General features: G+C 53.1%; 53 non-coding genes across 53 annotated transcripts; 18 read left to right on the forward strand and 35 right to left on the reverse strand.

Moving 5' to 3' along the window:
* Nucleotides 1-294: 294 nt before the first annotated feature.
* Trnar-acg lies at nucleotides 295-367 on the forward strand. Its single transcript has one exon. It is a non-coding gene; the product is annotated as a tRNA-Arg (tRNA).
* A 579-nt stretch (nucleotides 368-946) lies between these two features.
* Trnad-guc lies at nucleotides 947-1,018 on the reverse strand. Its single transcript has one exon. It is a non-coding gene; the product is annotated as a tRNA-Asp (tRNA).
* Nucleotides 1,019-1,130: 112 nt separating this feature from the next.
* On the reverse strand, nucleotides 1,131-1,222 carry Trnai-uau. Its single transcript is given in 2 exon segments — nucleotides 1,131-1,166; nucleotides 1,185-1,222. It is a non-coding gene; the product is annotated as a tRNA-Ile (tRNA).
* A 445-nt stretch (nucleotides 1,223-1,667) lies between these two features.
* On the forward strand, nucleotides 1,668-1,740 carry Trnar-acg. Its single transcript has one exon. It is a non-coding gene; the product is annotated as a tRNA-Arg (tRNA).
* Nucleotides 1,741-2,319: 579 nt separating this feature from the next.
* On the reverse strand, nucleotides 2,320-2,391 carry Trnad-guc. The gene has a single exon. It is a non-coding gene; the product is annotated as a tRNA-Asp (tRNA).
* A 112-nt stretch (nucleotides 2,392-2,503) lies between these two features.
* Trnai-uau lies at nucleotides 2,504-2,595 on the reverse strand. The gene is given in 2 exon segments: nucleotides 2,504-2,539; nucleotides 2,558-2,595. It is a non-coding gene; the product is annotated as a tRNA-Ile (tRNA).
* Nucleotides 2,596-3,040: 445 nt separating this feature from the next.
* Nucleotides 3,041-3,113, forward strand: Trnar-acg. The gene has a single exon. It is a non-coding gene; the product is annotated as a tRNA-Arg (tRNA).
* Nucleotides 3,114-3,692: 579 nt separating this feature from the next.
* On the reverse strand, nucleotides 3,693-3,764 carry Trnad-guc. Its single transcript has one exon. It is a non-coding gene; the product is annotated as a tRNA-Asp (tRNA).
* A 112-nt stretch (nucleotides 3,765-3,876) lies between these two features.
* Trnai-uau lies at nucleotides 3,877-3,968 on the reverse strand. Its single transcript is given in 2 exon segments — nucleotides 3,877-3,912; nucleotides 3,931-3,968. It is a non-coding gene; the product is annotated as a tRNA-Ile (tRNA).
* A 445-nt stretch (nucleotides 3,969-4,413) lies between these two features.
* Trnar-acg lies at nucleotides 4,414-4,486 on the forward strand. Its single transcript has one exon. It is a non-coding gene; the product is annotated as a tRNA-Arg (tRNA).
* A 579-nt stretch (nucleotides 4,487-5,065) lies between these two features.
* On the reverse strand, nucleotides 5,066-5,137 carry Trnad-guc. Its single transcript has one exon. It is a non-coding gene; the product is annotated as a tRNA-Asp (tRNA).
* A 112-nt stretch (nucleotides 5,138-5,249) lies between these two features.
* Nucleotides 5,250-5,341, reverse strand: Trnai-uau. Its single transcript is given in 2 exon segments — nucleotides 5,250-5,285; nucleotides 5,304-5,341. It is a non-coding gene; the product is annotated as a tRNA-Ile (tRNA).
* A 445-nt stretch (nucleotides 5,342-5,786) lies between these two features.
* Nucleotides 5,787-5,859, forward strand: Trnar-acg. The gene has a single exon. It is a non-coding gene; the product is annotated as a tRNA-Arg (tRNA).
* A 579-nt stretch (nucleotides 5,860-6,438) lies between these two features.
* Nucleotides 6,439-6,510, reverse strand: Trnad-guc. The gene has a single exon. It is a non-coding gene; the product is annotated as a tRNA-Asp (tRNA).
* Nucleotides 6,511-6,622: 112 nt separating this feature from the next.
* Trnai-uau lies at nucleotides 6,623-6,714 on the reverse strand. The gene is given in 2 exon segments: nucleotides 6,623-6,658; nucleotides 6,677-6,714. It is a non-coding gene; the product is annotated as a tRNA-Ile (tRNA).
* Nucleotides 6,715-7,159: 445 nt separating this feature from the next.
* Trnar-acg lies at nucleotides 7,160-7,232 on the forward strand. Its single transcript has one exon. It is a non-coding gene; the product is annotated as a tRNA-Arg (tRNA).
* A 579-nt stretch (nucleotides 7,233-7,811) lies between these two features.
* On the reverse strand, nucleotides 7,812-7,883 carry Trnad-guc. The gene has a single exon. It is a non-coding gene; the product is annotated as a tRNA-Asp (tRNA).
* A 112-nt stretch (nucleotides 7,884-7,995) lies between these two features.
* On the reverse strand, nucleotides 7,996-8,087 carry Trnai-uau. Its single transcript is given in 2 exon segments — nucleotides 7,996-8,031; nucleotides 8,050-8,087. It is a non-coding gene; the product is annotated as a tRNA-Ile (tRNA).
* Nucleotides 8,088-8,532: 445 nt separating this feature from the next.
* Nucleotides 8,533-8,605, forward strand: Trnar-acg. The gene has a single exon. It is a non-coding gene; the product is annotated as a tRNA-Arg (tRNA).
* Nucleotides 8,606-9,184: 579 nt separating this feature from the next.
* Trnad-guc lies at nucleotides 9,185-9,256 on the reverse strand. The gene has a single exon. It is a non-coding gene; the product is annotated as a tRNA-Asp (tRNA).
* Nucleotides 9,257-9,368: 112 nt separating this feature from the next.
* On the reverse strand, nucleotides 9,369-9,460 carry Trnai-uau. Its single transcript is given in 2 exon segments — nucleotides 9,369-9,404; nucleotides 9,423-9,460. It is a non-coding gene; the product is annotated as a tRNA-Ile (tRNA).
* Nucleotides 9,461-9,905: 445 nt separating this feature from the next.
* On the forward strand, nucleotides 9,906-9,978 carry Trnar-acg. Its single transcript has one exon. It is a non-coding gene; the product is annotated as a tRNA-Arg (tRNA).
* A 763-nt stretch (nucleotides 9,979-10,741) lies between these two features.
* Nucleotides 10,742-10,833, reverse strand: Trnai-uau. Its single transcript is given in 2 exon segments — nucleotides 10,742-10,777; nucleotides 10,796-10,833. It is a non-coding gene; the product is annotated as a tRNA-Ile (tRNA).
* A 445-nt stretch (nucleotides 10,834-11,278) lies between these two features.
* On the forward strand, nucleotides 11,279-11,351 carry Trnar-acg. The gene has a single exon. It is a non-coding gene; the product is annotated as a tRNA-Arg (tRNA).
* Nucleotides 11,352-11,930: 579 nt separating this feature from the next.
* Trnad-guc lies at nucleotides 11,931-12,002 on the reverse strand. The gene has a single exon. It is a non-coding gene; the product is annotated as a tRNA-Asp (tRNA).
* Nucleotides 12,003-12,114: 112 nt separating this feature from the next.
* Nucleotides 12,115-12,206, reverse strand: Trnai-uau. The gene is given in 2 exon segments: nucleotides 12,115-12,150; nucleotides 12,169-12,206. It is a non-coding gene; the product is annotated as a tRNA-Ile (tRNA).
* A 445-nt stretch (nucleotides 12,207-12,651) lies between these two features.
* Nucleotides 12,652-12,724, forward strand: Trnar-acg. Its single transcript has one exon. It is a non-coding gene; the product is annotated as a tRNA-Arg (tRNA).
* Nucleotides 12,725-13,303: 579 nt separating this feature from the next.
* On the reverse strand, nucleotides 13,304-13,375 carry Trnad-guc. The gene has a single exon. It is a non-coding gene; the product is annotated as a tRNA-Asp (tRNA).
* Nucleotides 13,376-13,487: 112 nt separating this feature from the next.
* Trnai-uau lies at nucleotides 13,488-13,579 on the reverse strand. The gene is given in 2 exon segments: nucleotides 13,488-13,523; nucleotides 13,542-13,579. It is a non-coding gene; the product is annotated as a tRNA-Ile (tRNA).
* Nucleotides 13,580-14,024: 445 nt separating this feature from the next.
* Trnar-acg lies at nucleotides 14,025-14,097 on the forward strand. The gene has a single exon. It is a non-coding gene; the product is annotated as a tRNA-Arg (tRNA).
* A 579-nt stretch (nucleotides 14,098-14,676) lies between these two features.
* On the reverse strand, nucleotides 14,677-14,748 carry Trnad-guc. The gene has a single exon. It is a non-coding gene; the product is annotated as a tRNA-Asp (tRNA).
* A 112-nt stretch (nucleotides 14,749-14,860) lies between these two features.
* On the reverse strand, nucleotides 14,861-14,952 carry Trnai-uau. The gene is given in 2 exon segments: nucleotides 14,861-14,896; nucleotides 14,915-14,952. It is a non-coding gene; the product is annotated as a tRNA-Ile (tRNA).
* Nucleotides 14,953-15,397: 445 nt separating this feature from the next.
* On the forward strand, nucleotides 15,398-15,470 carry Trnar-acg. Its single transcript has one exon. It is a non-coding gene; the product is annotated as a tRNA-Arg (tRNA).
* Nucleotides 15,471-16,049: 579 nt separating this feature from the next.
* Nucleotides 16,050-16,121, reverse strand: Trnad-guc. The gene has a single exon. It is a non-coding gene; the product is annotated as a tRNA-Asp (tRNA).
* A 112-nt stretch (nucleotides 16,122-16,233) lies between these two features.
* Trnai-uau lies at nucleotides 16,234-16,325 on the reverse strand. The gene is given in 2 exon segments: nucleotides 16,234-16,269; nucleotides 16,288-16,325. It is a non-coding gene; the product is annotated as a tRNA-Ile (tRNA).
* A 445-nt stretch (nucleotides 16,326-16,770) lies between these two features.
* Trnar-acg lies at nucleotides 16,771-16,843 on the forward strand. The gene has a single exon. It is a non-coding gene; the product is annotated as a tRNA-Arg (tRNA).
* Nucleotides 16,844-17,422: 579 nt separating this feature from the next.
* On the reverse strand, nucleotides 17,423-17,494 carry Trnad-guc. The gene has a single exon. It is a non-coding gene; the product is annotated as a tRNA-Asp (tRNA).
* Nucleotides 17,495-17,606: 112 nt separating this feature from the next.
* On the reverse strand, nucleotides 17,607-17,698 carry Trnai-uau. The gene is given in 2 exon segments: nucleotides 17,607-17,642; nucleotides 17,661-17,698. It is a non-coding gene; the product is annotated as a tRNA-Ile (tRNA).
* A 445-nt stretch (nucleotides 17,699-18,143) lies between these two features.
* Trnar-acg lies at nucleotides 18,144-18,216 on the forward strand. Its single transcript has one exon. It is a non-coding gene; the product is annotated as a tRNA-Arg (tRNA).
* Nucleotides 18,217-18,795: 579 nt separating this feature from the next.
* On the reverse strand, nucleotides 18,796-18,867 carry Trnad-guc. Its single transcript has one exon. It is a non-coding gene; the product is annotated as a tRNA-Asp (tRNA).
* A 112-nt stretch (nucleotides 18,868-18,979) lies between these two features.
* Nucleotides 18,980-19,071, reverse strand: Trnai-uau. The gene is given in 2 exon segments: nucleotides 18,980-19,015; nucleotides 19,034-19,071. It is a non-coding gene; the product is annotated as a tRNA-Ile (tRNA).
* A 445-nt stretch (nucleotides 19,072-19,516) lies between these two features.
* On the forward strand, nucleotides 19,517-19,589 carry Trnar-acg. Its single transcript has one exon. It is a non-coding gene; the product is annotated as a tRNA-Arg (tRNA).
* A 579-nt stretch (nucleotides 19,590-20,168) lies between these two features.
* On the reverse strand, nucleotides 20,169-20,240 carry Trnad-guc. The gene has a single exon. It is a non-coding gene; the product is annotated as a tRNA-Asp (tRNA).
* Nucleotides 20,241-20,352: 112 nt separating this feature from the next.
* Trnai-uau lies at nucleotides 20,353-20,444 on the reverse strand. Its single transcript is given in 2 exon segments — nucleotides 20,353-20,388; nucleotides 20,407-20,444. It is a non-coding gene; the product is annotated as a tRNA-Ile (tRNA).
* Nucleotides 20,445-20,889: 445 nt separating this feature from the next.
* On the forward strand, nucleotides 20,890-20,962 carry Trnar-acg. Its single transcript has one exon. It is a non-coding gene; the product is annotated as a tRNA-Arg (tRNA).
* A 579-nt stretch (nucleotides 20,963-21,541) lies between these two features.
* Trnad-guc lies at nucleotides 21,542-21,613 on the reverse strand. Its single transcript has one exon. It is a non-coding gene; the product is annotated as a tRNA-Asp (tRNA).
* Nucleotides 21,614-21,725: 112 nt separating this feature from the next.
* Nucleotides 21,726-21,817, reverse strand: Trnai-uau. Its single transcript is given in 2 exon segments — nucleotides 21,726-21,761; nucleotides 21,780-21,817. It is a non-coding gene; the product is annotated as a tRNA-Ile (tRNA).
* A 445-nt stretch (nucleotides 21,818-22,262) lies between these two features.
* Trnar-acg lies at nucleotides 22,263-22,335 on the forward strand. The gene has a single exon. It is a non-coding gene; the product is annotated as a tRNA-Arg (tRNA).
* Nucleotides 22,336-22,914: 579 nt separating this feature from the next.
* Nucleotides 22,915-22,986, reverse strand: Trnad-guc. The gene has a single exon. It is a non-coding gene; the product is annotated as a tRNA-Asp (tRNA).
* A 112-nt stretch (nucleotides 22,987-23,098) lies between these two features.
* Nucleotides 23,099-23,190, reverse strand: Trnai-uau. The gene is given in 2 exon segments: nucleotides 23,099-23,134; nucleotides 23,153-23,190. It is a non-coding gene; the product is annotated as a tRNA-Ile (tRNA).
* Nucleotides 23,191-23,635: 445 nt separating this feature from the next.
* Nucleotides 23,636-23,708, forward strand: Trnar-acg. Its single transcript has one exon. It is a non-coding gene; the product is annotated as a tRNA-Arg (tRNA).
* A 579-nt stretch (nucleotides 23,709-24,287) lies between these two features.
* Nucleotides 24,288-24,359, reverse strand: Trnad-guc. Its single transcript has one exon. It is a non-coding gene; the product is annotated as a tRNA-Asp (tRNA).
* Nucleotides 24,360-24,471: 112 nt separating this feature from the next.
* On the reverse strand, nucleotides 24,472-24,563 carry Trnai-uau. Its single transcript is given in 2 exon segments — nucleotides 24,472-24,507; nucleotides 24,526-24,563. It is a non-coding gene; the product is annotated as a tRNA-Ile (tRNA).
* Between the last annotated feature and the right edge of the window lie 149 nt (nucleotides 24,564-24,712).

Consider the following 24,712-nt stretch of genomic DNA (forward strand, 5'->3'; position numbering starts at 1 on the left):
TACAAGCATGTCAACCGCTTGTCATCAGCGAAAAAATGCAAAAAAACGGGCGCCTTGCATTCCGCTACCTGTCCAACAGCGACGGCAGATGTGTGGCAAGCTCTAAGCTGTGCAGGCGCTCCGTGGCCGAGCAGCAGGAGGAGAGATGCCTTCCTTGGTGGCAGCTCCCTGCAGAGTGCGGAAGACCAGAGTGGCCGCGCCGCCGTTGTCAGTGGATGACATGCAATTGCCGAGCCACGGAGAACACGTTGCTTTGCGATGTGCACCCGCCTCGTAGCAGAAAACGCGAACAGTGGCCCTGTGGCGCAACGGATAACGCGTCTGACTACGCATCAGAAGATTCCAGGTTCGAATCCTGGCAGGGTCGGCATTTTGTTAGTTGCGGGCGCGTAGCTAGGCAGTGCATTCGAATGTCTCCACCTTCGTGGAGTGCAATGTTAATCCTGAGCATCTCGCAGCTGCATCTCGAGACGATCGCGGTAAATATCGCTTCGTGCAAGCGTCAGCGTAGCGTCAGTCGAGCAAAGTCGAGACAAGTCAAGCTGGGAGATGCTACACAGTTAATTAAACGGTAGGCGACGCAGACAACGCTTTTCCAAGTGTCCCATGTCACGCACCGAAGAGCGCGCTTCTCTCGGCACAGCAGAGTGGCGCAGTGGAAGCGTGCTGGGCCCATAACCCAGAGGTCTGTGGATCGAAACCACGCTCTGCTAAAATTATTCTTTTTCTTGGGTGCTTCGAGCTCGATCATTAATCTTGGGGTGCGCTGATTCAGCGTCGACAGCAAACCCTGTGAGTTGTGAAACGACGACGTCGTGTGCAGAATACGAGAAACACTTCCTAAGACGCAGACTTTCTTACGATTTTTTAGCAATTACATTCCTTGATCACAACGGTAATGCTTTTTCGGGCCACACGTGCAACCTTCGCGATATAAAAATCGCACCTCCCCGGCGGGGAATCGAACCCCGGTCTCCCGCGTGACAGGCGGGGATACTAACCACTATACTACCGAGGAACACGCAGTCGTTGACTACAGTGCACGCACATTTATGGTCTCTCAGGTACGTGATGCATCTCAAATCTAGCGTCCCGATGCTTCCATAGTCAGCTGCTACGAAATAAAAGTATGCCCCAGGTGAGGCTCGAACTCACAACCCCGGCATTGCTCACGGCTACTGCCTTATAAGTACCGTGCGCTAACCAATTGCGCCACTGGGGCTACAGCAGAGTGCTTACAGTTAGCGGTATTCACTTTGATGCCAACCTGTTGTGGCTACAGACCCGTCATACGACCGTCACCTGCGGCCATACTACGACTTTAGCACCTGTCTACGAATGCTTCATACGATTCTTGTTTTATATGCTACACTTACAAGCATGTCAACCGCTTGTCATCAGCGAAAAAATGCAAAAAAACGGGCGCCTTGCATTCCGCTACCTGTCCAACAGCGACGCCAGATGTGTGGCAAGCTCTAAGCTGTGCAGGCGCTCCGTGGCCGAGCAGCAGGAGGAGAGATGCCTTCCTTGGTGGCAGCTCCCTGCAGAGTGCGGAAGACCAGAGTGGCCGCGCCGCCGTTGTCAGTGGATGACATGCAATTGCCGAGCCACGGAGAACACGTTGCTTTGCGATGTGCACCCGCCTCGTAGCAGAAAACGCGAACAGTGGCCCTGTGGCGCAACGGATAACGCGTCTGACTACGCATCAGAAGATTCCAGGTTCGAATCCTGGCAGGGTCGGCATTTTGTTAGTTGCGGGCGCGTAGCTAGGCAGTGCATTCGAATGTCTCCACCTTCGTGGAGTGCAATGTTAATCCTGAGCATCTCGCAGCTGCATCTCGAGACGATCGCGGTAAATATCGCTTCGTGCAAGCGTCAGCGTAGCGTCAGTCGAGCAAAGTCGAGACAAGTCAAGCTGGGAGATGCTACACAGTTAATTAAACGGTAGGCGACGCAGACAACGCTTTTCCAAGTGTCCCATGTCACGCACCGAAGAGCGCGCTTCTCTCGGCACAGCAGAGTGGCGCAGTGGAAGCGTGCTGGGCCCATAACCCAGAGGTCCGTGGATCGAAACCACGCTCTGCTAAAATTATTCTTTTTCTTGGGTGCTTCGAGCTCGATCATTAATCTTGGGGTGCGCTGATTCAGCGTCGACAGCAAACCCTGTGAGTTGTGAAACGACGACGTCGTGTGCAGAATACGAGAAACACTTCCTAAGACGCAGACTTTCTTACGATTTTTTAGCAATTACATTCCTTGATCACAACGGTAATGCTTTTTCGGGCCACACGTGCAACCTTCGCGATATAAAAATCGCACCTCCCCGGCGGGGAATCGAACCCCGGTCTCCCGCGTGACAGGCGGGGATACTAACCACTATACTACCGAGGAACACGCAGTCGTTGACTACAGTGCACGCACATTTATGGTCTCTCAGGTACGTGATGCATCTCAAATCTAGCGTCCCGATGCTTCCATAGTCAGCTGCTACGAAATAAAAGTATGCCCCAGGTGAGGCTCGAACTCACAACCCCGGCATTGCTCACGGCTACTGCCTTATAAGTACCGTGCGCTAACCAATTGCGCCACTGGGGCTACAGCAGAGTGCTTACAGTTAGCGGTATTCACTTTGATGCCAACCTGTTGTGGCTACAGACCCGTCATACGACCGTCACCTGCGGCCATACTACGACTTTAGCACCTGTCTACGAATGCTTCATACGATTCTTGTTTTATATGCTACACTTACAAGCATGTCAACCGCTTGTCATCAGCGAAAAAATGCAAAAAAACGGGCGCCTTGCATTCCGCTACCTGTCCAACAGCGACGGCAGATGTGTGGCAAGCTCTAAGCTGTGCAGGCGCTCCGTGGCCGAGCAGCAGGAGGAGAGATGCCTTCCTTGGTGGCAGCTCCCTGCAGAGTGCGGAAGACCAGAGTGGCCGCGCCGCCGTTGTCAGTGGATGACATGCAATTGCCGAGCCACGGAGAACACGTTGCTTTGCGATGTGCACCCGCCTCGTAGCAGAAAACGCGAACAGTGGCCCTGTGGCGCAACGGATAACGCGTCTGACTACGCATCAGAAGATTCCAGGTTCGAATCCTGGCAGGGTCGGCATTTTGTTAGTTGCGGGCGCGTAGCTAGGCAGTGCATTCGAATGTCTCCACCTTCGTGGAGTGCAATGTTAATCCTGAGCATCTCGCAGCTGCATCTCGAGACGATCGCGGTAAATATCGCTTCGTGCAAGCGTCAGCGTAGCGTCAGTCGAGCAAAGTCGAGACAAGTCAAGCTGGGAGATGCTACACAGTTAATTAAACGGTAGGCGACGCAGACAACGCTTTTCCAAGTGTCCCATGTCACGCACCGAAGAGCGCGCTTCTCTCGGCACAGCAGAGTGGCGCAGTGGAAGCGTGCTGGGCCCATAACCCAGAGGTCCGTGGATCGAAACCACGCTCTGCTAAAATTATTCTTTTTCTTGGGTGCTTCGAGCTCGATCATTAATCTTGCGGTGCGCTGATTCAGCGTCGACAGCAAACCCTGTGAGTTGTGAAACGACGACGTCGTGTGCAGAATACGAGAAACACTTCCTAAGACGCAGACTTTCTTACGATTTTTTAGCAATTACATTCCTTGATCACAACGGTAATGCTTTTTCGGGCCACACGTGCAACCTTCGCGATATAAAAATCGCACCTCCCCGGCGGGGAATCGAACCCCGGTCTCCCGCGTGACAGGCGGGGATACTAACCACTATACTACCGAGGAACACGCAGTCGTTGACTACAGTGCACGCACATTTATGGTCTCTCAGGTACGTGATGCATCTCAAATCTAGCGTCCCGATGCTTCCATAGTCAGCTGCTACGAAATAAAAGTATGCCCCAGGTGAGGCTCGAACTCACAACCCCGGCATTGCTCACGGCTACTGCCTTATAAGTACCGTGCGCTAACCAATTGCGCCACTGGGGCTACAGCAGAGTGCTTACAGTTAGCGGTATTCACTTTGATGCCAACCTGTTGTGGCTACAGACCCGTCATACGACCGTCACCTGCGGCCATACTACGACTTTAGCACCTGTCTACGAATGCTTCATACGATTCTTGTTTTATATGCTACACTTACAAGCATGTCAACCGCTTGTCATCAGCGAAAAAATGCAAAAAAACGGGCGCCTTGCATTCCGCTACCTGTCCAACAGCGACGGCAGATGTGTGGCAAGCTCTAAGCTGTGCAGGCGCTCCGTGGCCGAGCAGCAGGAGGAGAGATGCCTTCCTTGGTGGCAGCTCCCTGCAGAGTGCGGAAGACCAGAGTGGCCGCGCCGCCGTTGTCAGTGGATGACATGCAATTGCCGAGCCACGGAGAACACGTTGCTTTGCGATGTGCACCCGCCTCGTAGCAGAAAACGCGAACAGTGGCCCTGTGGCGCAACGGATAACGCGTCTGACTACGCATCAGAAGATTCCAGGTTCGAATCCTGGCAGGGTCGGCATTTTGTTAGTTGCGGGCGCGTAGCTAGGCAGTGCATTCGAATGTCTCCACCTTCGTGGAGTGCAATGTTAATCCTGAGCATCTCGCAGCTGCATCTCGAGACGATCGCGGTAAATATCGCTTCGTGCAAGCGTCAGCGTAGCGTCAGTCGAGCAAAGTCGAGACAAGTCAAGCTGGGAGATGCTACACAGTTAATTAAACGGTAGGCGACGCAGACAACGCTTTTCCAAGTGTCCCATGTCACGCACCGAAGAGCGCGCTTCTCTCGGCACAGCAGAGTGGCGCAGTGGAAGCGTGCTGGGCCCATAACCCAGAGGTCCGTGGATCGAAACCACGCTCTGCTAAAATTATTCTTTTTCTTGGGTGCTTCGAGCTCGATCATTAATCTTGGGGTGCGCTGATTCAGCGTCGACAGCAAACCCTGTGAGTTGTGAAACGACGACGTCGTGTGCAGAATACGAGAAACACTTCCTAAGACGCAGACTTTCTTACGATTTTTTAGCAATTACATTCCTTGATCACAACGGTAATGCTTTTTCGGGCCACACGTGCAACCTTCGCGATATAAAAATCGCACCTCCCCGGCGGGGAATCGAACCCCGGTCTCCCGCGTGACAGGCGGGGATACTAACCACTATACTACCGAGGAACACGCAGTCGTTGACTACAGTGCACGCACATTTATGGTCTCTCAGGTACGTGATGCATCTCAAATCTAGCGTCCCGATGCTTCCATAGTCAGCTGCTACGAAATAAAAGTATGCCCCAGGTGAGGCTCGAACTCACAACCCCGGCATTGCTCACGGCTACTGCCTTATAAGTACCGTGCGCTAACCAATTGCGCCACTGGGGCTACAGCAGAGTGCTTACAGTTAGCGGTATTCACTTTGATGCCAACCTGTTGTGGCTACAGACCCGTCATACGACCGTCACCTGCGGCCATACTACGACTTTAGCACCTGTCTACGAATGCTTCATACGATTCTTGTTTTATATGCTACACTTACAAGCATGTCAACCGCTTGTCATCAGCGAAAAAATGCAAAAAAACGGGCGCCTTGCATTCCGCTACCTGTCCAACAGCGACGGCAGATGTGTGGCAAGCTCTAAGCTGTGCAGGCGCTCCGTGGCCGAGCAGCAGGAGGAGAGATGCCTTCCTTGGTGGCAGCTCCCTGCAGAGTGCGGAAGACCAGAGTGGCCGCGCCGCCGTTGTCAGTGGATGACATGCAATTGCCGAGCCACGGAGAACACGTTGCTTTGCGATGTGCACCCGCCTCGTAGCAGAAAACGCGAACAGTGGCCCTGTGGCGCAACGGATAACGCGTCTGACTACGCATCAGAAGATTCCAGGTTCGAATCCTGGCAGGGTCGGCATTTTGTTAGTTGCGGGCGCGTAGCTAGGCAGTGCATTCGAATGTCTCCACCTTCGTGGAGTGCAATGTTAATCCTGAGCATCTCGCAGCTGCATCTCGAGACGATCGCGGTAAATATCGCTTCGTGCAAGCGTCAGCGTAGCGTCAGTCGAGCAAAGTCGAGACAAGTCAAGCTGGGAGATGCTACACAGTTAATTAAACGGTAGGCGACGCAGACAACGCTTTTCCAAGTGTCCCATGTCACGCACCGAAGAGCGCGCTTCTCTCGGCACAGCAGAGTGGCGCAGTGGAAGCGTGCTGGGCCCATAACCCAGAGGTCTGTGGATCGAAACCACGCTCTGCTAAAATTATTCTTTTTCTTGGGTGCTTCGAGCTCGATCATTAATCTTGGGGTGCGCTGATTCAGCGTCGACAGCAAACCCTGTGAGTTGTGAAACGACGACGTCGTGTGCAGAATACGAGAAACACTTCCTAAGACGCAGACTTTCTTACGATTTTTTAGCAATTACATTCCTTGATCACAACGGTAATGCTTTTTCGGGCCACACGTGCAACCTTCGCGATATAAAAATCGCACCTCCCCGGCGGGGAATCGAACCCCGGTCTCCCGCGTGACAGGCGGGGATACTAACCACTATACTACCGAGGAACACGCAGTCGTTGACTACAGTGCACGCACATTTATGGTCTCTCAGGTACGTGATGCATCTCAAATCTAGCGTCCCGATGCTTCCATAGTCAGCTGCTACGAAATAAAAGTATGCCCCAGGTGAGGCTCGAACTCACAACCCCGGCATTGCTCACGGCTACTGCCTTATAAGTACCGTGCGCTAACCAATTGCGCCACTGGGGCTACAGCAGAGTGCTTACAGTTAGCGGTATTCACTTTGATGCCAACCTGTTGTGGCTACAGACCCGTCATACGACCGTCACCTGCGGCCATACTACGACTTTAGCACCTGTCTACGAATGCTTCATACGATTCTTGTTTTATATGCTACACTTACAAGCATGTCAACCGCTTGTCATCAGCGAAAAAATGCAAAAAAACGGGCGCCTTGCATTCCGCTACCTGTCCAACAGCGACGGCAGATGTGTGGCAAGCTCTAAGCTGTGCAGGCGCTCCGTGGCCGAGCAGCAGGAGGAGAGATGCCTTCCTTGGTGGCAGCTCCCTGCAGAGTGCGGAAGACCAGAGTGGCCGCGCCGCCGTTGTCAGTGGATGACATGCAATTGCCGAGCCACGGAGAACACGTTGCTTTGCGATGTGCACCCGCCTCGTAGCAGAAAACGCGAACAGTGGCCCTGTGGCGCAACGGATAACGCGTCTGACTACGCATCAGAAGATTCCAGGTTCGAATCCTGGCAGGGTCGGCATTTTGTTAGTTGCGGGCGCGTAGCTAGGCAGTGCATTCGAATGTCTCCACCTTCGTGGAGTGCAATGTTAATCCTGAGCATCTCGCAGCTGCATCTCGAGACGATCGCGGTAAATATCGCTTCGTGCAAGCGTCAGCGTAGCGTCAGTCGAGCAAAGTCGAGACAAGTCAAGCTGGGAGATGCTACACAGTTAATTAAACGGTAGGCGACGCAGACAACGCTTTTCCAAGTGTCCCATGTCACGCACCGAAGAGCGCGCTTCTCTCGGCACAGCAGAGTGGCGCAGTGGAAGCGTGCTGGGCCCATAACCCAGAGGTCCGTGGATCGAAACCACGCTCTGCTAAAATTATTCTTTTTCTTGGGTGCTTCGAGCTCGATCATTAATCTTGCGGTGCGCTGATTCAGCGTCGACAGCAAACCCTGTGAGTTGTGAAACGACGACGTCGTGTGCAGAATACGAGAAACACTTCCTAAGACGCAGACTTTCTTACGATTTTTTAGCAATTACATTCCTTGATCACAACGGTAATGCTTTTTCGGGCCACACGTGCAACCTTCGCGATATAAAAATCGCACCTCCCCGGCGGGGAATCGAACCCCGGTCTCCCGCGTGACAGGCGGGGATACTAACCACTATACTACCGAGGAACACGCAGTCGTTGACTACAGTGCACGCACATTTATGGTCTCTCAGGTACGTGATGCATCTCAAATCTAGCGTCCCGATGCTTCCATAGTCAGCTGCTACGAAATAAAAGTATGCCCCAGGTGAGGCTCGAACTCACAACCCCGGCATTGCTCACGGCTACTGCCTTATAAGTACCGTGCGCTAACCAATTGCGCCACTGGGGCTACAGCAGAGTGCTTACAGTTAGCGGTATTCACTTTGATGCCAACCTGTTGTGGCTACAGACCCGTCATACGACCGTCACCTGCGGCCATACTACGACTTTAGCACCTGTCTACGAATGCTTCATACGATTCTTGTTTTATATGCTACACTTACAAGCATGTCAACCGCTTGTCATCAGCGAAAAAATGCAAAAAAACGGGCGCCTTGCATTCCGCTACCTGTCCAACAGCGACGGCAGATGTGTGGCAAGCTCTAAGCTGTGCAGGCGCTCCGTGGCCGAGCAGCAGGAGGAGAGATGCCTTCCTTGGTGGCAGCTCCCTGCAGAGTGCGGAAGACCAGAGTGGCCGCGCCGCCGTTGTCAGTGGATGACATGCAATTGCCGAGCCACGGAGAACACGTTGCTTTGCGATGTGCACCCGCCTCGTAGCAGAAAACGCGAACAGTGGCCCTGTGGCGCAACGGATAACGCGTCTGACTACGCATCAGAAGATTCCAGGTTCGAATCCTGGCAGGGTCGGCATTTTGTTAGTTGCGGGCGCGTAGCTAGGCAGTGCATTCGAATGTCTCCACCTTCGTGGAGTGCAATGTTAATCCTGAGCATCTCGCAGCTGCATCTCGAGACGATCGCGGTAAATATCGCTTCGTGCAAGCGTCAGCGTAGCGTCAGTCGAGCAAAGTCGAGACAAGTCAAGCTGGGAGATGCTACACAGTTAATTAAACGGTAGGCGACGCAGACAACGCTTTTCCAAGTGTCCCATGTCACGCACCGAAGAGCGCGCTTCTCTCGGCACAGCAGAGTGGCGCAGTGGAAGCGTGCTGGGCCCATAACCCAGAGGTCCGTGGATCGAAACCACGCTCTGCTAAAATTATTCTTTTTCTTGGGTGCTTCGAGCTCGATCATTAATCTTGGGGTGCGCTGATTCAGCGTCGACAGCAAACCCTGTGAGTTGTGAAACGACGACGTCGTGTGCAGAATACGAGAAACACTTCCTAAGACGCAGACTTTCTTACGATTTTTTAGCAATTACATTCCTTGATCACAACGGTAATGCTTTTTCGGGCCACACGTGCAACCTTCGCGATATAAAAATCGCACCTCCCCGGCGGGGAATCGAACCCCGGTCTCCCGCGTGACAGGCGGGGATACTAACCACTATACTACCGAGGAACACGCAGTCGTTGACTACAGTGCACGCACATTTATGGTCTCTCAGGTACGTGATGCATCTCAAATCTAGCGTCCCGATGCTTCCATAGTCAGCTGCTACGAAATAAAAGTATGCCCCAGGTGAGGCTCGAACTCACAACCCCGGCATTGCTCACGGCTACTGCCTTATAAGTACCGTGCGCTAACCAATTGCGCCACTGGGGCTACAGCAGAGTGCTTACAGTTAGCGGTATTCACTTTGATGCCAACCTGTTGTGGCTACAGACCCGTCATACGACCGTCACCTGCGGCCATACTACGACTTTAGCACCTGTCTACGAATGCTTCATACGATTCTTGTTTTATATGCTACACTTACAAGCATGTCAACCGCTTGTCATCAGCGAAAAAATGCAAAAAAACGGGCGCCTTGCATTCCGCTACCTGTCCAACAGCGACGGCAGATGTGTGGCAAGCTCTAAGCTGTGCAGGCGCTCCGTGGCCGAGCAGCAGGAGGAGAGATGCCTTCCTTGGTGGCAGCTCCCTGCAGAGTGCGGAAGACCAGAGTGGCCGCGCCGCCGTTGTCAGTGGATGACATGCAATTGCCGAGCCACGGAGAACACGTTGCTTTGCGATGTGCACCCGCCTCGTAGCAGAAAACGCGAACAGTGGCCCTGTGGCGCAACGGATAACGCGTCTGACTACGCATCAGAAGATTCCAGGTTCGAATCCTGGCAGGGTCGGCATTTTGTTAGTTGCGGGCGCGTAGCTAGGCAGTGCATTCGAATGTCTCCACCTTCGTGGAGTGCAATGTTAATCCTGAGCATCTCGCAGCTGCATCTCGAGACGATCGCGGTAAATATCGCTTCGTGCAAGCGTCAGCGTAGCGTCAGTCGAGCAAAGTCGAGACAAGTCAAGCTGGGAGATGCTACACAGTTAATTAAACGGTAGGCGACGCAGACAACGCTTTTCCAAGTGTCCCATGTCACGCACCGAAGAGCGCGCTTCTCTCGGCACAGCAGAGTGGCGCAGTGGAAGCGTGCTGGGCCCATAACCCAGAGGTCTGTGGATCGAAACCACGCTCTGCTAAAATTATTCTTTTTCTTGGGTGCTTCGAGCTCGATCATTAATCTTGGGGTGCGCTGATTCAGCGTCGACAGCAAACCCTGTGAGTTGTGAAACGACGACGTCGTGTGCAGAATACGAGAAACACTTCCTAAGACGCAGACTTTCTTACGATTTTTTAGCAATTACATTCCTTGATCACAACGGTAATGCTTTTTCGGGCCACACGTGCAACCTTCGCGATATAAAAATCGCACCTCCCCGGCGGGGAATCGGATCCCGGTCTCCCGCGTGACAGGCGGGGATACTAACCACTATACTACCGAGGAACACGCAGTCGTTGACTACAGTGCACGCACATTTATGGTCTCTCAGGTACGTGATGCATCTCAAATCTAGCGTCCCGATGCTTCCATAGTCAGCTGCTACGAAATAAAAGTATGCCCCAGGTGAGGCTCGAACTCACAACCCCGGCATTGCTCACGGCTACTGCCTTATAAGTACCGTGCGCTAACCAATTGCGCCACTGGGGCTACAGCAGAGTGCTTACAGTTAGCGGTATTCACTTTGATGCCAACCTGTTGTGGCTACAGACCCGTCATACGACCGTCACCTGCGGCCATACTACGACTTTAGCACCTGTCTACGAATGCTTCATACGATTCTTGTTTTATATGCTACACTTACAAGCATGTCAACCGCTTGTCATCAGCGAAAAAATGCAAAAAAACGGGCGCCTTGCATTCCGCTACCTGTCCAACAGCGACGGCAGATGTGTGGCAAGCTCTAAGCTGTGCAGGCGCTCCGTGGCCGAGCAGCAGGAGGAGAGATGCCTTCCTTGGTGGCAGCTCCCTGCAGAGTGCGGAAGACCAGAGTGGCCGCGCCGCCGTTGTCAGTGGATGACATGCAATTGCCGAGCCACGGAGAACACGTTGCTTTGCGATGTGCACCCGCCTCGTAGCAGAAAACGCGAACAGTGGCCCTGTGGCGCAACGGATAACGCGTCTGACTACGCATCAGAAGATTCCAGGTTCGAATCCTGGCAGGGTCGGCATTTTGTTAGTTGCGGGCGCGTAGCTAGGCAGTGCATTCGAATGTCTCCACCTTCGTGGAGTGCAATGTTAATCCTGAGCATCTCGCAGCTGCATCTCGAGACGATCGCGGTAAATATCGCTTCGTGCAAGCGTCAGCGTAGCGTCAGTCGAGCAAAGTCGAGACAAGTCAAGCTGGGAGATGCTACACAGTTAATTAAACGGTAGGCGACGCAGACAACGCTTTTCCAAGTGTCCCATGTCACGCACCGAAGAGCGCGCTTCTCTCGGCACAGCAGAGTGGCGCAGTGGAAGCGTGCTGGGCCCATAACCCAGAGGTCCGTGGATCGAAACCACGCTCTGCTAAAATTATTCTTTTTCTTGGGTGCTTCGAGCTCGATCATTAATCTTGGGGTGCGCTGATTCAGCGTCGACAGCAAACCCTGTGAGTTGTGAAACGACGACGTCGTGTGCAGAATACGAGAAACACTTCCTAAGACGCAGACTTTCTTACGATTTTTTAGCAATTACATTCCTTGATCACAACGGTAATGCTTTTTCGGGCCACACGTGCAACCTTCGCGATATAAAAATCGCACCTCCCCGGCGGGGAATCGAACCCCGGTCTCCCGCGTGACAGGCGGGGATACTAACCACTATACTACCGAGGAACACGCAGTCGTTGACTACAGTGCACGCACATTTATGGTCTCTCAGGTACGTGATGCATCTCAAATCTAGCGTCCCGATGCTTCCATAGTCAGCTGCTACGAAATAAAAGTATGCCCCAGGTGAGGCTCGAACTCACAACCCCGGCATTGCTCACGGCTACTGCCTTATAAGTACCGTGCGCTAACCAATTGCGCCACTGGGGCTACAGCAGAGTGCTTACAGTTAGCGGTATTCACTTTGATGCCAACCTGTTGTGGCTACAGACCCGTCATACGACCGTCACCTGCGGCCATACTACGACTTTAGCACCTGTCTACGAATGCTTCATACGATTCTTGTTTTATATGCTACACTTACAAGCATGTCAACCGCTTGTCATCAGCGAAAAAATGCAAAAAAACGGGCGCCTTGCATTCCGCTACCTGTCCAACAGCGACGGCAGATGTGTGGCAAGCTCTAAGCTGTGCAGGCGCTCCGTGGCCGAGCAGCAGGAGGAGAGATGCCTTCCTTGGTGGCAGCTCCCTGCAGAGTGCGGAAGACCAGAGTGGCCGCGCCGCCGTTGTCAGTGGATGACATGCAATTGCCGAGCCACGGAGAACACGTTGCTTTGCGATGTGCACCCGCCTCGTAGCAGAAAACGCGAACAGTGGCCCTGTGGCGCAACGGATAACGCGTCTGACTACGCATCAGAAGATTCCAGGTTCGAATCCTGGCAGGGTCGGCATTTTGTTAGTTGCGGGCGCGTAGCTAGGCAGTGCATTCGAATGTCTCCACCTTCGTGGAGTGCAATGTTAATCCTGAGCATCTCGCAGCTGCATCTCGAGACGATCGCGGTAAATATCGCTTCGTGCAAGCGTCAGCGTAGCGTCAGTCGAGCAAAGTCGAGACAAGTCAAGCTGGGAGATGCTACACAGTTAATTAAACGGTAGGCGACGCAGACAACGCTTTTCCAAGTGTCCCATGTCACGCACCGAAGAGCGCGCTTCTCTCGGCACAGCAGAGTGGCGCAGTGGAAGCGTGCTGGGCCCATAACCCAGAGGTCCGTGGATCGAAACCACGCTCTGCTAAAATTATTCTTTTTCTTGGGTGCTTCGAGCTCGATCATTAATCTTGCGGTGCGCTGATTCAGCGTCGACAGCAAACCCTGTGAGTTGTGAAACGACGACGTCGTGTGCAGAATACGAGAAACACTTCCTAAGACGCAGACTTTCTTACGATTTTTTAGCAATTACATTCCTTGATCACAACGGTAATGCTTTTTCGGGCCACACGTGCAACCTTCGCGATATAAAAATCGCACCTCCCCGGCGGGGAATCGAACCCCGGTCTCCCGCGTGACAGGCGGGGATACTAACCACTATACTACCGAGGAACACGCAGTCGTTGACTACAGTGCACGCACATTTATGGTCTCTCAGGTACGTGATGCATCTCAAATCTAGCGTCCCGATGCTTCCATAGTCAGCTGCTACGAAATAAAAGTATGCCCCAGGTGAGGCTCGAACTCACAACCCCGGCATTGCTCACGGCTACTGCCTTATAAGTACCGTGCGCTAACCAATTGCGCCACTGGGGCTACAGCAGAGTGCTTACAGTTAGCGGTATTCACTTTGATGCCAACCTGTTGTGGCTACAGACCCGTCATACGACCGTCACCTGCGGCCATACTACGACTTTAGCACCTGTCTACGAATGCTTCATACGATTCTTGTTTTATATGCTACACTTACAAGCATGTCAACCGCTTGTCATCAGCGAAAAAATGCAAAAAAACGGGCGCCTTGCATTCCGCTACCTGTCCAACAGCGACGGCAGATGTGTGGCAAGCTCTAAGCTGTGCAGGCGCTCCGTGGCCGAGCAGCAGGAGGAGAGATGCCTTCCTTGGTGGCAGCTCCCTGCAGAGTGCGGAAGACCAGAGTGGCCGCGCCGCCGTTGTCAGTGGATGACATGCAATTGCCGAGCCACGGAGAACACGTTGCTTTGCGATGTGCACCCGCCTCGTAGCAGAAAACGCGAACAGTGGCCCTGTGGCGCAACGGATAACGCGTCTGACTACGCATCAGAAGATTCCAGGTTCGAATCCTGGCAGGGTCGGCATTTTGTTAGTTGCGGGCGCGTAGCTAGGCAGTGCATTCGAATGTCTCCACCTTCGTGGAGTGCAATGTTAATCCTGAGCATCTCGCAGCTGCATCTCGAGACGATCGCGGTAAATATCGCTTCGTGCAAGCGTCAGCGTAGCGTCAGTCGAGCAAAGTCGAGACAAGTCAAGCTGGGAGATGCTACACAGTTAATTAAACGGTAGGCGACGCAGACAACGCTTTTCCAAGTGTCCCATGTCACGCACCGAAGAGCGCGCTTCTCTCGGCACAGCAGAGTGGCGCAGTGGAAGCGTGCTGGGCCCATAACCCAGAGGTCTGTGGATCGAAACCACGCTCTGCTAAAATTATTCTTTTTCTTGGGTGCTTCGAGCTCGATCATTAATCTTGGGGTGCGCTGATTCAGCGTCGACAGCAAACCCTGTGAGTTGTGAAACGACGACGTCGTGTGCAGAATACGAGAAACACTTCCTAAGACGCAGACTTTCTTACGATTTTTTAGCAATTACATTCCTTGATCACAACGGTAATGCTTTTTCGGGCCACACGTGCAACCTTCGCGATATAAAAATCGCACCTCCCCGGCGGGGAATCGAACCCCGGTCTCCCGCGTGACAGGCGGGGATACTAACCACTATACTACCGAGGAACACGCAGTCGTTGACTACAGTGCACGCACATTTATGGTCTCTCAGGTACGTGATGCATCTCAAATCTAGCGTCCCGATGCTTCCATAGTCAGCTGCTACGAAATAAAAGTATGCCCCAGGTGAGGCTCGAACTCACAACCCCGGCATTGCTCACGGCTACTGCCTTATAAGTACCGTGCGCTAACCAATTGCGCCACTGGGGCTACAGCAGAGTGCTTACAGTTAGCGGTATTCACTTTGATGCCAACCTGTTGTGGCTACAGACCCGTCATACGACCGTCACCTGCGGCCATACTACGACTTTAGCACCTGTCTACGAATGCTTCATACGATTCTTGTTTTATATGCTACACTTACAAGCATGTCAACCGCTTGTCATCAGCGAAAAAATGCAAAAAAACGGGCGCCTTGCATTCCGCTACCTGTCCAACAGCGACGGCAGATGTGTGGCAAGCTCTAAGCTGTGCAGGCGCTCCGTGGCCGAGCAGCAGGAGGAGAGATGCCTTCCTTGGTGGCAGCTCCCTGCAGAGTGCGGAAGACCAGAGTGGCCGCGCCGCCGTTGTCAGTGGATGACATGCAATTGCCGAGCCACGGAGAACACGTTGCTTTGCGATGTGCACCCGCCTCGTAGCAGAAAACGCGAACAGTGGCCCTGTGGCGCAACGGATAACGCGTCTGACTACGCATCAGAAGATTCCAGGTTCGAATCCTGGCAGGGTCGGCATTTTGTTAGTTGCGGGCGCGTAGCTAGGCAGTGCATTCGAATGTCTCCACCTTCGTGGAGTGCAATGTTAATCCTGAGCATCTCGCAGCTGCATCTCGAGACGATCGCGGTAAATATCGCTTCGTGCAAGCGTCAGCGTAGCGTCAGTCGAGCAAAGTCGAGACAAGTCAAGCTGGGAGATGCTACACAGTTAATTAAACGGTAGGCGACGCAGACAACGCTTTTCCAAGTGTCCCATGTCACGCACCGAAGAGCGCGCTTCTCTCGGCACAGCAGAGTGGCGCAGTGGAAGCGTGCTGGGCCCATAACCCAGAGGTCCGTGGATCGAAACCACGCTGTGCTAAAATTATTCTTTTTCTTGGGTGCTTCGAGCTCGATCATTAATCTTGGGGTGCGCTGATTCAGCGTCGACAGCAAACCCTGTGAGTTGTGAAACGACGACGTCGTGTGCAGAATACGAGAAACACTTCCTAAGACGCAGACTTTCTTACGATTTTTTAGCAATTACATTCCTTGATCACAACGGTAATGCTTTTTCGGGCCACACGTGCAACCTTCGCGATATAAAAATCGCACCTCCCCGGCGGGGAATCGAACCCCGGTCTCCCGCGTGACAGGCGGGGATACTAACCACTATACTACCGAGGAACACGCAGTCGTTGACTACAGTGCACGCACATTTATGGTCTCTCAGGTACGTGATGCATCTCAAATCTAGCGTCCCGATGCTTCCATAGTCAGCTGCTACGAAATAAAAGTATGCCCCAGGTGAGGCTCGAACTCACAACCCCGGCATTGCTCACGGCTACTGCCTTATAAGTACCGTGCGCTAACCAATTGCGCCACTGGGGCTACAGCAGAGTGCTTACAGTTAGCGGTATTCACTTTGATGCCAACCTGTTGTGGCTACAGACCCGTCATACGACCGTCACCTGCGGCCATACTACGACTTTAGCACCTGTCTACGAATGCTTCATACGATTCTTGTTTTATATGCTACACTTACAAGCATGTCAACCGCTTGTCATCAGCGAAAAAATGCAAAAAAACGGGCGCCTTGCATTCCGCTACCTGTCCAACAGCGACGGCAGATGTGTGGCAAGCTCTAAGCTGTGCAGGCGCTCCGTGGCCGAGCAGCAGGAGGAGAGATGCCTTCCTTGGTGGCAGCTCCCTGCAGAGTGCGGAAGACCAGAGTGGCCGCGCCGCCGTTGTCAGTGGATGACATGCAATTGCCGAGCCACGGAGAACACGTTGCTTTGCGATGTGCACCCGCCTCGTAGCAGAAAACGCGAACAGTGGCCCTGTGGCGCAACGGATAACGCGTCTGACTACGCATCAGAAGATTCCAGGTTCGAATCCTGGCAGGGTCGGCATTTTGTTAGTTGCGGGCGCGTAGCTAGGCAGTGCATTCGAATGTCTCCACCTTCGTGGAGTGCAATGTTAATCCTGAGCATCTCGCAGCTGCATCTCGAGACGATCGCGGTAAATATCGCTTCGTGCAAGCGTCAGCGTAGCGTCAGTCGAGCAAAGTCGAGACAAGTCAAGCTGGGAGATGCTACACAGTTAATTAAACGGTAGGCGACGCAGACAACGCTTTTCCAAGTGTCCCATGTCACGCACCGAAGAGCGCGCTTCTCTCGGCACAGCAGAGTGGCGCAGTGGAAGCGTGCTGGGCCCATAACCCAGAGGTCTGTGGATCGAAACCACGCTCTGCTAAAATTATTCTTTTTCTTGGGTGCTTCGAGCTCGATCATTAATCTTGGGGTGCGCTGATTCAGCGTCGACAGCAAACCCTGTGAGTTGTGAAACGACGACGTCGTGTGCAGAATACGAGAAACACTTCCTAAGACGCAGACTTTCTTACGATTTTTTAGCAATTACATTCCTTGATCACAACGGTAATGCTTTTTCGGGCCACACGTGCAACCTTCGCGATATAAAAATCGCACCTCCCCGGCGGGGAATCGAACCCCGGTCTCCCGCGTGACAGGCGGGGATACTAACCACTATACTACCGAGGAACACGCAGTCGTTGACTACAGTGCACGCACATTTATGGTCTCTCAGGTACGTGATGCATCTCAAATCTAGCGTCCCGATGCTTCCATAGTCAGCTGCTACGAAATAAAAGTATGCCCCAGGTGAGGCTCGAACTCACAACCCCGGCATTGCTCACGGCTACTGCCTTATAAGTACCGTGCGCTAACCAATTGCGCCACTGGGGCTACAGCAGAGTGCTTACAGTTAGCGGTATTCACTTTGATGCCAACCTGTTGTGGCTACAGACCCGTCATACGACCGTCACCTGCGGCCATACTACGACTTTAGCACCTGTCTACGAATGCTTCATACGATTCTTGTTTTATATGCTACACTTACAAGCATGTCAACCGCTTGTCATCAGCGAAAAAATGCAAAAAAACGGGCGCCTTGCATTCCGCTACCTGTCCAACAGCGACGGCAGATGTGTGGCAAGCTCTAAGCTGTGCAGGCGCTCCGTGGCCGAGCAGCAGGAGGAGAGATGCCTTCCTTGGTGGCAGCTCCCTGCAGAGTGCGGAAGACCAGAGTGGCCGCGCCGCCGTTGTCAGTGGATGACATGCAATTGCCGAGCCACGGAGAACACGTTGCTTTGCGATGTGCACCCGCCTCGTAGCAGAAAACGCGAACAGTGGCCCTGTGGCGCAACGGATAACGCGTCTGACTACGCATCAGAAGATTCCAGGTTCGAATCCTGGCAGGGTCGGCATTTTGTTAGTTGCGGGCGCGTAGCTAGGCAGTGCATTCGAATGTCTCCACCTTCGTGGAGTGCAATGTTAATCCTGAGCATCTCGCAGCTGCATCTCGAGACGATCGCGGTAAATATCGCTTCGTGCAAGCGTCAGCGTAGCGTCAGTCGAGCAAAGTCGAGACAAGTCAAGCTGGGAGATGCTACACAGTTAATTAAACGGTAGGCGACGCAGACAACGCTTTTCCAAGTGTCCCATGTCACGCACCGAAGAGCGCGCTTCTCTCGGCACAGCAGAGTGGCGCAGTGGAAGCGTGCTGGGCCCATAACCCAGAGGTCCGTGGATCGAAACCACGCTCTGCTAAAATTATTCTTTTTCTTGGGTGCTTCGAGCTCGATCATTAATCTTGGGGTGCGCTGATTCAGCGTCGACAGCAAACCCTGTGAGTTGTGAAACGACGACGTCGTGTGCAGAATACGAGAAACACTTCCTAAGACGCAGACTTTCTTACGATTTTTTAGCAATTACATTCCTTGATCACAACGGTAATGCTTTTTCGGGCCACACGTGCAACCTTCGCGATATAAAAATCGCACCTCCCCGGCGGGGAATCGAACCCCGGTCTCCCGCGTGACAGGCGGGGATACTAACCACTATACTACCGAGGAACACGCAGTCGTTGACTACAGTGCACGCACATTTATGGTCTCTCAGGTACGTGATGCATCTCAAATCTAGCGTCCCGATGCTTCCATAGTCAGCTGCTACGAAATAAAAGTATGCCCCAGGTGAGGCTCGAACTCACAACCCCGGCATTGCTCACGGCTACTGCCTTATAAGTACCGTGCGCTAACCAATTGCGCCACTGGGGCTACAGCAGAGTGCTTACAGTTAGCGGTATTCACTTTGATGCCAACCTGTTGTGGCTACAGACCCGTCATACGACCGTCACCTGCGGCCATACTACGACTTTAGCACCTGTCTACGAATGCTTCATACGATTCTTGTTTTATATGCTACACTTACAAGCATGTCAACCGCTTGTCATCAGCGAAAAAATGCAAAAAAACGGGCGCCTTGCATTCCGCTACCTGTCCAACAGCGACGGCAGATGTGTGGCAAGCTCTAAGCTGTGCAGGCGCTCCGTGGCCGAGCAGCAGGAGGAGAGATGCCTTCCTTGGTGGCAGCTCCCTGCAGAGTGCGGAAGACCAGAGTGGCCGCGCCGCCGTTGTCAGTGGATGACATGCAATTGCCGAGCCACGGAGAACACGTTGCTTTGCGATGTGCACCCGCCTCGTAGCAGAAAACGCGAACAGTGGCCCTGTGGCGCAACGGATAACGCGTCTGACTACGCATCAGAAGATTCCAGGTTCGAATCCTGGCAGGGTCGGCATTTTGTTAGTTGCGGGCGCGTAGCTAGGCAGTGCATTCGAATGTCTCCACCTTCGTGGAGTGCAATGTTAATCCTGAGCATCTCGCAGCTGCATCTCGAGACGATCGCGGTAAATATCGCTTCGTGCAAGCGTCAGCGTAGCGTCAGTCGAGCAAAGTCGAGACAAGTCAAGCTGGGAGATGCTACACAGTTAATTAAACGGTAGGCGACGCAGACAACGCTTTTCCAAGTGTCCCATGTCACGCACCGAAGAGCGCGCTTCTCTCGGCACAGCAGAGTGGCGCAGTGGAAGCGTGCTGGGCCCATAACCCAGAGGTCCGTGGATCGAAACCACGCTCTGCTAAAATTATTCTTTTTCTTGGGTGCTTCGAGCTCGATCATTAATCTTGGGGTGCGCTGATTCAGCGTCGACAGCAAACCCTGTGAGTTGTGAAACGACGACGTCGTGTGCAGAATACGAGAAACACTTCCTAAGACGCAGACTTTCTTACGATTTTTTAGCAATTACATTCCTTGATCACAACGGTAATGCTTTTTCGGGCCACACGTGCAACCTTCGCGATATAAAAATCGCACCTCCCCGGCGGGGAATCGAACCCCGGTCTCCCGCGTGACAGGCGGGGATACTAACCACTATACTACCGAGGAACACGCAGTCGTTGACTACAGTGCACGCACATTTATGGTCTCTCAGGTACGTGATGCATCTCAAATCTAGCGTCCCGATGCTTCCATAGTCAGCTGCTACGAAATAAAAGTATGCCCCAGGTGAGGCTCGAACTCACAACCCCGGCATTGCTCACGGCTACTGCCTTATAAGTACCGTGCGCTAACCAATTGCGCCACTGGGGCTACAGCAGAGTGCTTACAGTTAGCGGTATTCACTTTGATGCCAACCTGTTGTGGCTACAGACCCGTCATACGACCGTCACCTGCGGCCATACTACGACTTTAGCACCTGTCTACGAATGCTTCATACGATTCTTGTTTTATATGCTACACTTACAAGCATGTCAACCGCTTGTCATCAGCGAAAAAATGCAAAAAAACGGGCGCCTTGCATTCCGCTACCTGTCCAACAGCGACGGCAGATGTGTGGCAAGCTCTAAGCTGTGCAGGCGCTCCGTGGCCGAGCAGCAGGAGGAGAGATGCCTTCCTTGGTGGCAGCTCCCTGCAGAGTGCGGAAGACCAGAGTGGCCGCGCCGCCGTTGTCAGTGGATGACATGCAATTGCCGAGCCACGGAGAACACGTTGCTTTGCGATGTGCACCCGCCTCGTAGCAGAAAACGCGAACAGTGGCCCTGTGGCGCAACGGATAACGCGTCTGACTACGCATCAGAAGATTCCAGGTTCGAATCCTGGCAGGGTCGGCATTTTGTTAGTTGCGGGCGCGTAGCTAGGCAGTGCATTCGAATGTCTCCACCTTCGTGGAGTGCAATGTTAATCCTGAGCATCTCGCAGCTGCATCTCGAGACGATCGCGGTAAATATCGCTTCGTGCAAGCGTCAGCGTAGCGTCAGTCGAGCAAAGTCGAGACAAGTCAAGCTGGGAGATGCTACACAGTTAATTAAACGGTAGGCGACGCAGACAACGCTTTTCCAAGTGTCCCATGTCACGCACCGAAGAGCGCGCTTCTCTCGGCACAGCAGAGTGGCGCAGTGGAAGCGTGCTGGGCCCATAACCCAGAGGTCCGTGGATCGAAACCACGCTGTGCTAAAATTATTCTTTTTCTTGGGTGCTTCGAGCTCGATCATTAATCTTGGGGTGCGCTGATTCAGCGTCGACAGCAAACCCTGTGAGTTGTGAAACGACGACGTCGTGTGCAGAATACGAGAAACACTTCCTAAGACGCAGACTTTCTTACGATTTTTTAGCAATTACATTCCTTGATCACAACGGTAATGCTTTTTCGGGCCACACGTGCAACCTTCGCGATATAAAAATCGCACCTCCCCGGCGGGGAATCGAACCCCGGTCTCCCGCGTGACAGGCGGGGATACTAACCACTATACTACCGAGGAACACGCAGTCGTTGACTACAGTGCACGCACATTTATGGTCTCTCAGGTACGTGATGCATCTCAAATCTAGCGTCCCGATGCTTCCATAGTCAGCTGCTACGAAATAAAAGTATGCCCCAGGTGAGGCTCGAACTCACAACCCCGGCATTGCTCACGGCTACTGCCTTATAAGTACCGTGCGCTAACCAATTGCGCCACTGGGGCTACAGCAGAGTGCTTACAGTTAGCGGTATTCACTTTGATGCCAACCTGTTGTGGCTACAGACCCGTCATACGACCGTCACCTGCGGCCATACTACGACTTTAGCACCTGTCTACGAATGCTTCATACGATTCTTGTTTTATATGCTACACTTACAAGCATGTCAACCGCTTGTCATCAGCGAAAAAATGCAAAAAAACGGGCGCCTTGCATTCCGCTACCTGTCCAACAGCGACGGCAGATGTGTGGCAAGCTCTAAGCTGTGCAGGCGCTCCGTGGCCGAGCAGCAGGAGGAGAGATGCCTTCCTTGGTGGCAGCTCCCTGCAGAGTGCGGAAGACCAGAGTGGCCGCGCCGCCGTTGTCAGTGGATGACATGCAATTGCCGAGCCACGGAGAACACGTTGCTTTGCGATGTGCACCCGCCTCGTAGCAGAAAACGCGAACAGTGGCCCTGTGGCGCAACGGATAACGCGTCTGACTACGCATCAGAAGATTCCAGGTTCGAATCCTGGCAGGGTCGGCATTTTGTTAGTTGCGGGCGCGTAGCTAGGCAGTGCATTCGAATGTCTCCACCTTCGTGGAGTGCAATGTTAATCCTGAGCATCTCGCAGCTGCATCTCGAGACGATCGCGGTAAATATCGCTTCGTGCAAGCGTCAGCGTAGCGTCAGTCGAGCAAAGTCGAGACAAGTCAAGCTGGGAGATGCTACACAGTTAATTAAACGGTAGGCGACGCAGACAACGCTTTTCCAAGTGTCCCATGTCACGCACCGAAGAGCGCGCTTCTCTCGGCACAGCAGAGTGGCGCAGTGGAAGCGTGCTGGGCCCATAACCCAGAGGTCTGTGGATCGAAACCACGTTCTGCTAAAATTATTCTTTTTCTTGGGTGCTTCGAGCTCGATCATTAATCTTGGGGTGCGCTGATTCAGCGTCGACAGCAAACCCTGTGAGTTGTGAAACGACGACGTCGTGTGCAGAATACGAGAAACACTTCCTAAGACGCAGACTTTCTTACGATTTTTTAGCAATTACATTCCTTGATCACAACGGTAATGCTTTTTCGGGCCACACGTGCAACCTTCGCGATATAAAAATCGCACCTCCCCGGCGGGGAATCGAACCCCGGTCTCCCGCGTGACAGGCGGGGATACTAACCACTATACTACCGAGGAACACGCAGTCGTTGACTACAGTGCACGCACATTTATGGTCTCTCAGGTACGTGATGCATCTCAAATCTAGCGTCCCGATGCTTCCATAGTCAGCTGCTACGAAATAAAAGTATGCCCCAGGTGAGGCTCGAACTCACAACCCCGGCATTGCTCACGGCTACTGCCTTATAAGTACCGTGCGCTAACCAATTGCGCCACTGGGGCTACAGCAGAGTGCTTACAGTTAGCGGTATTCACTTTGATGCCAACCTGTTGTGGCTACAGACCCGTCATACGACCGTCACCTGCGGCCATACTACGACTTTAGCACCTGTCTACGAATGCTTCATACGATTCTTGTTTTATATGCTACACTTACAAGCATGTCAACCGCTTGTCATCAGCGAAAAAATGCAAAAAAACGGGCGCCTTGCATTCCGCTACCTGTCCAACAGCGACGGCAGATGTGTGGCAAGCTCTAAGCTGTGCAGGCGCTCCGTGGCCGAGCAGCAGGAGGAGAGATGCCTTCCTTGGTGGCAGCTCCCTGCAGAGTGCGGAAGACCAGAGTGGCCGCGCCGCCGTTGTCAGTGGATGACATGCAATTGCCGAGCCACGGAGAACACGTTGCTTTGCGATGTGCACCCGCCTCGTAGCAGAAAACGCGAACAGTGGCCCTGTGGCGCAACGGATAACGCGTCTGACTACGCATCAGAAGATTCCAGGTTCGAATCCTGGCAGGGTCGGCATTTTGTTAGTTGCGGGCGCGTAGCTAGGCAGTGCATTCGAATGTCTCCACCTTCGTGGAGTGCAATGTTAATCCTGAGCATCTCGCAGCTGCATCTCGAGACGATCGCGGTAAATATCGCTTCGTGCAAGCGTCAGCGTAGCGTCAGTCGAGCAAAGTCGAGACAAGTCAAGCTGGGAGATGCTACACAGTTAATTAAACGGTAGGCGACGCAGACAACGCTTTTCCAAGTGTCCCATGTCACGCACCGAAGAGCGCGCTTCTCTCGGCACAGCAGAGTGGCGCAGTGGAAGCGTGCTGGGCCCATAACCCAGAGGTCCGTGGATCGAAACCACGCTCTGCTAAAATTATTCTTTTTCTTGGGTGCTTCGAGCTCGATCATTAATCTTGGGGTGCGCTGATTCAGCGTCGACAGCAAACCCTGTGAGTTGTGAAACGACGACGTCGTGTGCAGAATACGAGAAACACTTCCTAAGACGCAGACTTTCTTACGATTTTTTAGCAATTACATTCCTTGATCACAACGGTAATGCTTTTTCGGGCCACACGTGCAACCTTCGCGATATAAAAATCGCACCTCCCCGGCGGGGAATCGAACCCCGGTCTCCCGCGTGACAGGCGGGGATACTAACCACTATACTACCGAGGAACACGCAGTCGTTGACTACAGTGCACGCACATTTATGGTCTCTCAGGTACGTGATGCATCTCAAATCTAGCGTCCCGATGCTTCCATAGTCAGCTGCTACGAAATAAAAGTATGCCCCAGGTGAGGCTCGAACTCACAACCCCGGCATTGCTCACGGCTACTGCCTTATAAGTACCGTGCGCTAACCAATTGCGCCACTGGGGCTACAGCAGAGTGCTTACAGTTAGCGGTATTCACTTTGATGCCAACCTGTTGTGGCTACAGACCCGTCATACGACCGTCACCTGCGGCCATACTACGACTTTAGCACCTGTCTACGAATGCTTCATACGATTCTTGTTTTATATGCTACA

Source organism: Schistocerca piceifrons, unplaced genomic scaffold, assembly GCF_021461385.2.
Source record: "Schistocerca piceifrons isolate TAMUIC-IGC-003096 unplaced genomic scaffold, iqSchPice1.1 HiC_scaffold_442, whole genome shotgun sequence".
NCBI classification, from domain to species: Eukaryota; Metazoa; Arthropoda; class Insecta; order Orthoptera; family Acrididae; genus Schistocerca; species Schistocerca piceifrons.